The 11,997-nt window shown below is 26.8% G+C and overlaps 1 pseudogene across 1 annotated transcript; it reads left to right on the top strand.

Moving 5' to 3' along the window:
* Positions 1 to 6,689: 6,689 nt before the first annotated feature.
* Positions 6,690 to 10,086, top strand: LOC144998799 (hyperosmolality-gated Ca2+ permeable channel 2.5-like; annotated as a pseudogene). Its single transcript, XR_013660437.1, has 9 exons — positions 6,690 to 6,778; positions 6,943 to 7,348; positions 7,520 to 7,663; positions 7,739 to 7,802; positions 7,906 to 8,487; positions 8,560 to 8,839; positions 8,907 to 9,185; positions 9,352 to 9,585; positions 9,807 to 10,086. The product of XR_013660437.1 is annotated as a hyperosmolality-gated Ca2+ permeable channel 2.5-like (transcript).
* The last annotated feature ends 1,911 nt before the right edge of the window (positions 10,087 to 11,997 follow it).

Below are 11,997 nucleotides of genomic sequence, written 5' to 3'. Positions count from 1 at the left end.
AGTTTTCTTTATATGATTATTATAATTTGTAGATCTGATGTGTTGATTATATTAATATTTAAAATGTTACTTTATGTAGTTTGTAATTAAAAAAAAAAAAAAAAAAATCACCACATTACATAAATGGTCCTTATGGTATAGAGAATAGGCAACTTTGGTCTAATTTTGTTTTTGTTTTCGTGAGAATGGTGGTCCGTGTGGTTTATGTTTACTACACACACAGACCACATCCAAGGAATCAATGTGACCAGTTCTATTTTTTCCGGTTTAAACACTCAAAGTACCGACCGATTATGTTGTTTTTGGTTTAAACATTCAAAGAATCGGTGGTTTCAATTCCTGACAATTGGTACCCGACAACCAAATTTACATGATGGGGTTGGTTCAAAAATCATGAATCTTGATAGGATATTTTGCTACATCTTACAAAATTAGTAGATACAAACATCCTTCGAGAGGTTGGCTCAACCAAGTGGACCCGAGAAGGAAAACATCGACTGGAAAGAGCCACAAAAAGTCTAACAGCTATTGGAGGTTTTATTGATCGCATTTTCTGAATGAAAGTAATAGGAGGTTTAATATGAGGTTTTATATCAATAGATGTACAATATAAACTTAGTTCAAGTACACATAGTTGCATTGACTAATAGTATATTTGAAAACAAAAACAGAAAACATTATTTTATATCTAACAAAAAAAAAAATAGGAATGTGTATATTAAAAAAAAAAACTTACATTGTTTTTCAATCTAACAAAAAATAGAAACGTGTACATTAAAAAAAAGATAACTTACATTGTTTTTCAACAAAATGAACTCGTCTAAAAGAACCAAATCTCATCCGGGTAATAATTTGTTGAAAGAAAATTATTTGTCACCATAATATTGCATATGTATTCAACTAGAAATAGAAAAACATGAATAAAATGAAATACAACGATAAAAGAAAATGAAAATCAATATGGTGAAGTCCTAAAGAAAAAAAAGTCAAAAACCATTGGTTTTCCAAATTGACAAACCATTTTTTTTGTCTGGTTTCATGGTTGACAATCCTGACAAATTTCGGTTAGCCATGCTTGACAAAGAACAATCTCAACTAATCCTTGTCCATTGTGTTTTGTTTAGCCATGCTAGACATGTTCCACAGTTAAAATAAGCGCTGCCATGACTAAACTATTTGTCCAAAAGAACTAATTATCTCTACAAAATTAATTTCCGAAAAAATTATTCGTACTCGTCGCTTTGCGTAGGTAAACGACTAGTGCATATATATATATATATATATATATATATATATATATATATATATATATATATATATATATATATATATATATATATATATATATATATATATATATATATATATATATATCGATTCGTGATCATGTTGAAATCTTTAAATCTAATCGAATCAATACATAATTTAAATGTAATAAGAGGAGAAAAGTTTCTCCTCATATTTGTAGCTTTAGATGTTTTTTGGTTCATATCTAATTACAATTTTTAAAATTTTTTTTAAACGATAATTATGCTCTACTTCAATTCTACACCTTAATTTCACATATATCCCTAATAATATTTTATCCCTTAAAAAAGATTTGTAAAAAGATTCTTATAACAAAAATATTGTGAGATTTAAAAAAAAAAGATTGTAAAAGTATATCGCTTTTTCAATAATTTGAATATATATATATATATATATATATATATATATATATATATATATATATATATATATATATATATATATATATATATATATATATATATCGATTCGTGATCGTGTTGAAATCCTTAAATCTAATCGAATCAATACATAATTTAAATGTAATAAGAGGGGATAAGTTTCTCCTCATATTTGTAGCTTTAGATGCTTTTTGGTTCATATCTAATTACAATTTTTAAAATTTTTTTTTAAACAATAATTATGCTCTACTTCAATTCTACGCCTTAATTTCACATATATCCCTAATAATATTTTATCCCTTAAAAAAGATTTGTAAAAAGAGTCTTATAACAAAAATATTGTGAGATTTAAAAAAAAAAGATTGTAAAAGTATATCACTTTTTCAATAATTTGAATATATACTATGCATAGGCTCTGATGTAATTTTGTATATTTTATTCATTAAAAATTTATTTAGGATTTTGTTTAAATACATTTGTATGCAGTTATTTATTAAAAAAATTATCTTTAAAAAAATTTCCTTAAAATGAGATCACTTTCATAAGGAAACTTTGAAAAATTATTTTTTTGAGAAACTATTTGTGAGATCCGTGTACTTCACATATTGATTAAAATAAAAGTTAAATATTAAATTGTAAGTATTAAAACATCAATAGTGTGTTTAACTCAAGATTAATGATAGAATTATCATGTCTTACTATAAAATATAAATTTGAATATAAAAAAAAAACTTTACTCATACATAGTAATACCAGTGTTTTATTTAAAATATTTATAATGAAATAATTTAGTTTGCTAATAACTTCTATTATTTTATTATTTTCAAAAAGATGTTTAAACAAATTTTATTTGGAAAATAAGAAAACAAAGAACAGAAAATCCAAGCAAAATATATATAAAAAAAAAGTATGTTCGTAGCAAAATTTTAGATCTGTATAACATATATAAATACACTGAAAAGTTTTTGAAAAAAATAGAATATATGTGAATTTGAATGATAAATAGTAGTAAAATTTTAGGTTAATAATATTGAATAAGAAAAACAAATGGAAAATTGATTTAAATGACCTTAAATGTAGGAATTAAAATTTAGAAGGAATGTATATTTTTAAATCCTCATAAATACATAATTAGGTGATATTTTTAAATATTGATAAATACAAGAAAACGACATTTTGATTTTATTAAATTCAAAAACACCATAAAATGTCAAGTATCATAATGACAAAAAAAAAAAAAAAAAAAAAACTTTCATTTATAGATGATTATTAGAGAAGATTAAAAATCCTCTTACATTTTATTTCTATTATCCTCTTACCCAAATTAAATGGTGACAAGTGGACTAAAATATTATCAACTAGTTTATAACCTGTGGAAACCACGGTTACAAAATTAATTAAACTTTGTAAGTAAACATTCAAAACTATTAATTAATTATTTTAAATAACATATTAATTAATATATACTTTTATATAAAATTAGAACTGTTGATTCAAATAAATATGTAAATTTTATTTGGATAAATTTTATTTTATTATAGTTTGTATAAAATTTATTTTATTTCTTATTCAAATGTTATTAATTTAATGTAATTAAAATGAGAAATTTAAATTTTGAATTTTGAAATTTAAAAGGAGAATCAATAGAACAAGTGGCATAATATTAATTACAAAGCTTAAAATAGTGACAGATAGTAAAAGAACTACTATTTTATTAATATAGAGATTTCATTAAATGTATTATTAAACGTAACAGATGTCAACGTTTAATATGGTAGGAAGATAAATATAAATAAAGTATAGTAGAATTTTTAATTTTTCTATTTTTATTGATATTTAATTAAATATAGAAACAGCAAAAACTTTACATTAAAAAAGGAATCGGTTGGTTTGGAATGCAATTATGGTTGTCTACTATTAAAACAATATTTAATATTTAATTGTTTAATTAGATCATTTGAATTCAATTATACAAAAAGGATATTTAGAATTTCAGATTGATTAATACTAAAACCTAATTATTAGATTTTAAATTAATTTTGGTTATCAAAATAATAACCGAATAATAATTCAATATTTATAAGATGCACCTCCGCATCCGGCACAAGAAAACCAAACGTCTCAAATGCAAATGATATGAACGCGTGTTGATTTTCCTATGCACGGTTTCTCATGTTTAGTGACCTTGCATGAAATTTGGTTTACCATACAAAAGGGCTTAGCGGCGCAACTTGTTGCTCGTTTGCTTTATCATTCGTTGTATGATGATAACTAAAATCGTATAATACTTTCTAATATATATATATATATATATATATATATATATATATATATATATATATATATATATATATATATATATATATATATCATACATACTTATAAGGCTAGCATTTTTTCTTGAATCTCATGCATTTGAAACCCCCATTCTTTTTTCCTTTCACCACATTCATTTGAAACTACCATGAACTTGTAATTTCATATAATAATAATTATAATTTGGTAATTAGGTTAAATAAATTTCAAATCTAAAGTGTATTCATATATAAACTAAATTTCAATATTAAAATAATATTTTTAATTTTACTTATAAAATTATGTTTTTTAACTTTTAACATATTATACTTAATTTATTAGTTTTAATATATTGTTGGATGTAAACCATTATCATTTTAAATGTATAATTTTTGAATAATTTTTATAAAATACTTAAATTATTAATTAAAATATAACATTATAGGCTCAACTTAAATATAAATTTTATTTAACTTAAACAACCCAAAGATTATTTTTTAAATAGTTAAAAGTGATAAATTGTAGTGTCTTTCTAATAATGATTGTAAGTTGGTTAATAAGGTTAAATAAATATCAAACCTAAAGTGTAATCATAAATAGACTAAATTTCAATTTTAAAATAATATCTTTAATTCTATTTATAAAGTTATGTCTTTAAATTTTAACATATTATACTTAATTTATTATATTTAAAATGTTGTTGCATGTAAACCATTATCAGTTTAAAACTATAATTTTTGAACAATTTTGACAAAATACTTAAATTGTTAATTTAAATATAACATTACAGTGTCAACTTAAGTATAAATTTCAGTTCCACTAAAAAAACCAAATAATATTTTGTAAATAGTTAAAAGTGATAAATTATAGTGATAAATGCAAAAACTAAATTGTAATATCAGTTTAACTAAAATATTTCCTAAATATATTTATATAATCGTTAAAAAATTTCAAATAAGTAGCTTAAAATAACTTACAATAACAATAGTTAAAAATAACTCTATATAAATGATTATATTGTTACCTTTAAAATCAAAAAAATAATGTTTGATGTTTTAAATAATTATAATGATAGAAATTAAAACATTAAGCAAATAAAATTTAAAAAATTAGTTAAACATAACAACTATAAATAATATTAAACCATATATAATATTTAATTTTATTGATGTGTAACTCGCGAGTAGAAGTCATTCAAATGATTGAGATTATGACGTTATAATAAATTTATATCTTATCATATAATTAAAAATAATCAATATATTATATCAAATTAATATACGAATTATTATATCAAATTTAACAACAATATTAGTGTTATATTTTAAAAAATATATATTTGTAAAAACTTCAACTATATAGGTGTTTATGCGCATTACAATGTCAACTAAAATATAAATTTCAGTTCCATTTAAAAAAACTAAAGAATATTTTGTAAATAGTTAAAAGTGATAAATTGTAGTGATAAAAGCAAACACTAAATTGTAATTTCAATTTAACTAAAATATTTCTTAAATATATTTTTATAATCGTTAAAAGTTTTCAAATAAGTAGCTTAAAATAACTTACAATAACAATAGTTAAAAACAACTATATATAAATGATTATATTGTTAGCTTTAAAATAAAAAAACAATATTTGATGTTTTAAATAATTATAATGATAGAAATTAAAACATTAAGCAAATAAATTTTAAAAAATTAATTAACAATAAAAACAACTATATATAAAATCAAATCATATACTATATTTAATTTTATTCATGTGTAACTCGCGGGTAGAAATCATTCAAACGATTGAGATTATGAAGTTATAATATATATATATATATATATATATATATATATATATATATATATATAATCATATAATTCAAAATAATCAATATATTATACCAATTTAGTATATACAAATTATTATATCAAATTTAATAACAACGTTATTGTTATATTTAAAAAATCATATATTTGTAAAGACTTCAACTATATAGGTGTTTCTGCGCAACGCGCGGGCATTCGCCTAGTGTGTGTGTATATATATATATATATATATATATATATATATATATATATATATATATATATATATATATATATATATATATATATATATATAATCATAGATATTTATTCATATATTACTTTATTGAATTGTTAACTATGTTGATAAAAAGCCATAATATAAAATAATATTTTTTCTGAATAATTTTTTACATATAATATAAAGTTATGATGTTATTTTATCAACATTTTTTTTTTATAAATTATCATTTTACAACTAAGTTATTTATTTTTATGTTTTTTTATTGAATCTTCCACATTAAAAGGAGATTTAATAGCATGTTTACGTAATTCAAGCCTTTTAATTCTATAGTTGTGTATTTGTGTTTTTTAGATATTCGTTTTTTAAAAAACAAATAAATAAAATGAGAAATTAAATATCCTCTTATTTTTGTTTGTAATATTTAATGAAATTTTAGTATACTAAAACATATATAATCATTTAATTTGGTAAAAGAATTTATAAAAATAAAAATAAAAGAATATTTAATTTCTCAAACAAAATAAATATAATTTCGTCATTTGGATTTTTTTGGTTAAAACTATTTATATCCAAGTTCATTTGATCGGATCGGGTGACCCGATCCATAAAAAAATAACTAGGTTATATTTGAAACGGTTATAACTGAAAACAGGATTATAACACTGAAATTCGATTAATTGAATCTCTCCAAATTGTAGAAGCAGATCTCCGATTTTAATCTTTGCGGCTTTTACAGATCGCGATTTCAACCGGTAAGAGTTCAATTTTATGGTTTTGAATCACGAAAATTTTGTTTATTTAATCTAAGCTTGAAATTTCTGGATATCTTGAACCCATTGTCATTGCATGTTTGTCTATATGATCATGCATTCATGCCAGACAAAGCAGCTGTTCTGAATTATCTTCATTGCTGTAGTTAATTAATACTCGCTGCAGCTCTGCCACGTGCTATCAAAGGTGGCAAGCATTAGCACCCCATACATACACCCTCCGACCTCAGTCTCAGCCTGAAAATTTCCTCTGTCAGAGAATCACTGAAATGAAATGAATTCGGAGAGCTTAATAGCATCGGCGGCGATCAACATAGGGCTCGCACTTGTGATCCTGTGTCTCTTCTCCGTGTTCCGGAAACAGCCTGCCAATGCCAACATATACTACCCTCGTCGTCTCGCTCTTCGCCATACGATTTCCTTCGATCATTCCTCCAACCGATTCTTTCCTTCCGTTGATTGGATCCGAGATGCTGTTAGAGTTACGGAGGACGAAATCCTTTCTACCCTCGGCCTTGATGCACTCGTTCTCATCAGATTTTTTAAACTCGGGTAATTACAAAAACTTTCATTTCCCCCTTTTTCTCTCTTACAATAATCCCTCTCTTCAATAACACGATAGATAGCTGTAGTGATTGTTTCCATGGCAAAATAACATAAATTAGGGCACTCAATACTACCGATTTTAATCTATTAGAAGTCCTGCATCAATTCAATTGACAGGATAAAGTTTTTTGTGGTATGTTCTGTTGTCGGATTGATGGTTCTTTTGCCACTCAACTATTCTGCTGTCTCCCCTGAGCTATCTTCAAGCTCGCGTTCCATGGACTCTTTCACCATTTCCAATATACCTAGAGGATCAAACAGGTATGGATTCTCATCAAAATCAAATTGTATCTTAGGGTAACAGATTATACTAATTCACCTCTTTCTGTTCCACAGGCTTTGGGTGCACTTTTCATCACTGTGCTTTATATCTTTCTTTGGAATATATCTCCTTCACAAGGTACTCATTTACTTTTCTTGATGTTGTACTTCATTTATAAAGTTAACTTTTTATTGCATTTGAATATTTTGGTGAGGTTCATAACAGGTGATGTGATCTCTAGGAATACAAGATTGTCCTTATGAAAAGAATTCAACAACTTCGTAACCTAAGGAATCAACCGAGTCAACTCACTGTTCTTGTTCGACAAGTTCCTTTATGCGATGAACACAAATCACTCAGCTGCAGTGTTGATCATTTCTTCTCCAAATACCACCCTAATGCTTATCATTCCTATCAAATTCTATATGCTGGAAACCATCTTGAGGTACTACTTATTTACATTTACTCTCACATTCACATACACAAACACAAACACAAACATGAATTTAATCTGTACTTTGTAGGAGTTGCCTGTTGCTTTTGTGACATTTCGGTCACGTTGGGATGCTGCCCTAGCTGCCCAAACACAACAACATCCAAATCCATTATTATGGATCACTCAAATGGCTCCAGAACCTAGAGATGTATTGTGGAAGAATCTTTCAATCCCTTATAAGCATTTGGTACTTTATAGAACTGGAGTAATTGTCACAGAAATTCTTTTCACTATATTCTTTGCTATTCCAGTAACTGCAGTCCAGGGAATAACACAGTTTGAAAAACTGAAAAAGTGGTTCCCTCCAGCCATGGCTGTTCAATTGATGTAAGTTTGTTTTTTTTTTTATGTATTTTCATTTTCATTTTTTTAAAATAAATTTGTGTTGCATTTCAACAGACCAGGATTGAGCTCGGTTATTACAGGATACCTTCCAAGTGTGATTCTTAGTGGATTTGTTTATGTTGTTCCTTTTGTTATGAAAGGAATGGCAAGAATAGCAGGTTATGTTTCAAGAAGTCAACAAGAGCAAAAAGCTAGCAACATGGTTTTTTATTTTTTAATGGGAAATGTTTTCTTTTTAACTGTTTTATCCGGATCTTTACTTGATCAAATTGGGAAGACTTTCATTCATCCAAAAGATGTCCCAAGTCGCCTTGCTACAGCTGTCTCTGCTCAAGTAAGTCCCATACTTTTTATATCATTTTCAAGATTTATATATTCTTAATTTCTTTTCCTATGTTCAGGCAGATTTTTTTATGACATACATTTTGGCAAGTGGGTTATCTGGTTTCTCTCTTGAGATTCTTCAACCTGGATTACTTACATGGGATGCTTTAAAAATGCGTACATGGGGTCGAGGAAAAAAGAAATCCAATTATCTTTCTTCATTTCCTTATTATAGAATTATTCCCTTTGTTTCTCTCTTTTTGCTTGTTGGCATTGTGTACTCCATCATCGCACCATTGCTTCTTCCTTTTCTAGTTGTCTACTTTCTTCTCGGCTACGTGGTATTCATCAACCAGGTTTGTTCTTTACTATAATACGCAACAAATAGCAACCTACTTTAATGTATTTGTTTGTTATAACTTATAACATCTTTTTTCATTTTGTTTGAAAAATCTACCCAGTTATAGCAATCTTTATAGTTATACTCGAATGGATTTTTGAAAGTACAATGTCTTAATACAGATGCAAGATGTGTATGAAACAACATACGAGACATGTGGGCAGTATTGGCCCCACCTTCATCACCATGTGGTGGTCGCCATCATTATCATGCAAATCACCATGATCGGTCTCTTTGGACTAAAGTCAAAACCCTCTGCATCTTTTGCGACAATACCACTCCTTGTTCTCACTATAGCTTACAATGAGTATTCCAAGTTCCGGTTTCTTCCTACATTTTACAAATGCTCTATAAAGGTATACTTGATTTTCTTGTACTGTGTTTGACGTGCATTGGACTGAGACTGAGATTGAGATTGAGATTCAACTGATGTTAATAGGACACAAATATTGTACTTTTTTTTTGCCGTAAACAAGAAGTTGGTTGGACAGGGACTCACTCTCATTCTCTTGTAATATTTTGTCTATGAAAAAGACGTTGATGCCCTAATGAATCTTGTGAATTTATTGTTGGTTAGGATGCGAAAGATAATGATGAATTTGACAAAGATGGTCCGAATGATGCTGCTTGTCGTGAAGCCATAGATGCATATCGTCCACCTTCTTTGCCTCAAGTGTGTGTTGGAATGGAAGAATCAACCTCAACGCAACCGTTATTATCATCGATTTCTTAGTTGTTTTTTTTTTCTTTCTATTTTTGGGATAGGGGCAAGGCTTGTTGGGTATGCAAGGATTTGGATGAACCTATTTTGTAGAAATGTGATGTTAATCAATTTGATTGGTTTTTGTTTGAAAAAAGGGTGTCATTCTTTGAATATGATCATGTCATTTTTAGGTTATTAGTAACTCAACTAAACATGTAAAAAAAAAATCCATACCACAAGTAGAGAGTTTAGTTCACTCATTTTGCATTGTCTAAAATGTATAAGTTAGTTTAAGAACAAAATGTCGCACATAGAACAAGTGGTATCATGTGTTCAAGGTTAGAGAGAAGAGAAGGTTCAAGAACTGATTTGAACAAACGCGCCCCAAAATGAAGGATCGCATAAAGTGTGCCCACTATGCTTGAAAGTGTTAATGTACCACACAGCGGTACGACACAGTCTTTTATGTATTTATACATGTTGGAGTCTCACTTCTTTTCATAAGGGCTCTTGTGGAGAAACAATATATATATATATATATATATATATATATATATATATATATATATATATATATATATATAAAGACACATCCTTATGTCTTTATATATGTTGAGCCCGGTCTCCCCATGATGGTTCTTTTTTAAAGACAATTTTGGACACTAGCTCTTTTTGAGAGACAATCTTAGGTTCCATATATATCCGACTAGAATCCATATTCCACATACCAACATTAGAAGCAAAAAAAAAAAAAAATTTAAAAAAATAAATAAAAAATAAAACCGAATTCCATACCTTTCGTATACACATGAACAAATCAAAGAAGTTTGGAGGTTTGGGCATCAAAACTTAGTTGGAGGCTTCAACCTTATAACCTTCCGAGTCTATCTTTTTCGGTGTTCTCCAACAACCCCATCATAACAAATCCATGACATGAGTATTAAAATTATTTAAAAACCAATGTCACAATAGAGAGAGGTTAATAGGTTATCTAGTTAGGTTTCAGCGATCGATAATCGCTAATGTCAATTTGCGATGGATCATCTTCAAGATGGTTCCATAGCCAATTAAAGCCTAACAAAAGACTTAGCGAGGGATATAACTACGGGAAGGTTTTTGCTTGCGACAAGCTTAGCGGCAAATTTTCCTTTGCGAAATTTAGGGAATTGGCTACGAAAGTTAATATGAAATCCATCGATGATCCTTCGCAAATCTTCGATATTAAAATTTTGATGTCCATTGGCCATCGTTGATCCGTGGAAAATATAATATATCTTTTTAATTTCTATTTAAACATAAAAGGCCCATAATTACATATTTTAAAAACAAAATACAACAATTATAAATTTCAAACTCCAAAATCCAAAATATTATACAATCCAACACCAAACATTAATATTTGATTACCAATACAACTAAAAACCAAGGTTGTTAATAACGTAAGGTGTGATTTGGCGGAAATGTTAAGTCTTAAACTTTTTTAAATCATAGCGAACCACGTCGTTTGTAAAGTGTGATTTAAGACGACAAGTTGTATACAATTAAGAATTATATATATATATATATATATATATATATATATATATATATATTCTACTATTATTTATTTTTATATACATATTCATTTTTATATACTTAAGACGATATTTTGTCAAAGCTTGGTGGCAAGTACAAACCTTGGAGCCATGACGCGCTATAGCGAAGCTATGACGAACTTTCTAGAAAACAAATTGATGCCTATTTGACTTCAAAGTGTAATGTACCATTTCTCCAACTTTAACATCCATCTCCCCATGCATCTTCTCTTGGACACGTGCGTACACAACCTTCAATTAAAACATGACTATAAAAGGTAGACTTTGTATGTGTATAATGCCAAAATATATATCCTAAAGATTAATTTTTAACCTAAAAAAAAAAAAGCAAAGTAGAGATAAATGTGGTTTTGTCACTTTTTAATAAGCAATTGTATTGAATCATATCACTAACCCGTCTGAATCAACGTGATATTAAAAAACATAAATGTATTGTTTTTGTTATTAATTGAAGGAGGATTTTGATGGAA

This window comes from Lactuca saligna, chromosome 5 (genome assembly GCF_052625555.1).
Source record: "Lactuca saligna cultivar CGN05327 chromosome 5, ASM5262555v1, whole genome shotgun sequence".
Lineage (NCBI taxonomy): Eukaryota > Viridiplantae > Streptophyta > Magnoliopsida > Asterales > Asteraceae > Lactuca > Lactuca saligna.
Note: the sequence above shows the minus strand (reverse complement) of the source record. Positions and strands in the feature narration are given on the sequence as shown.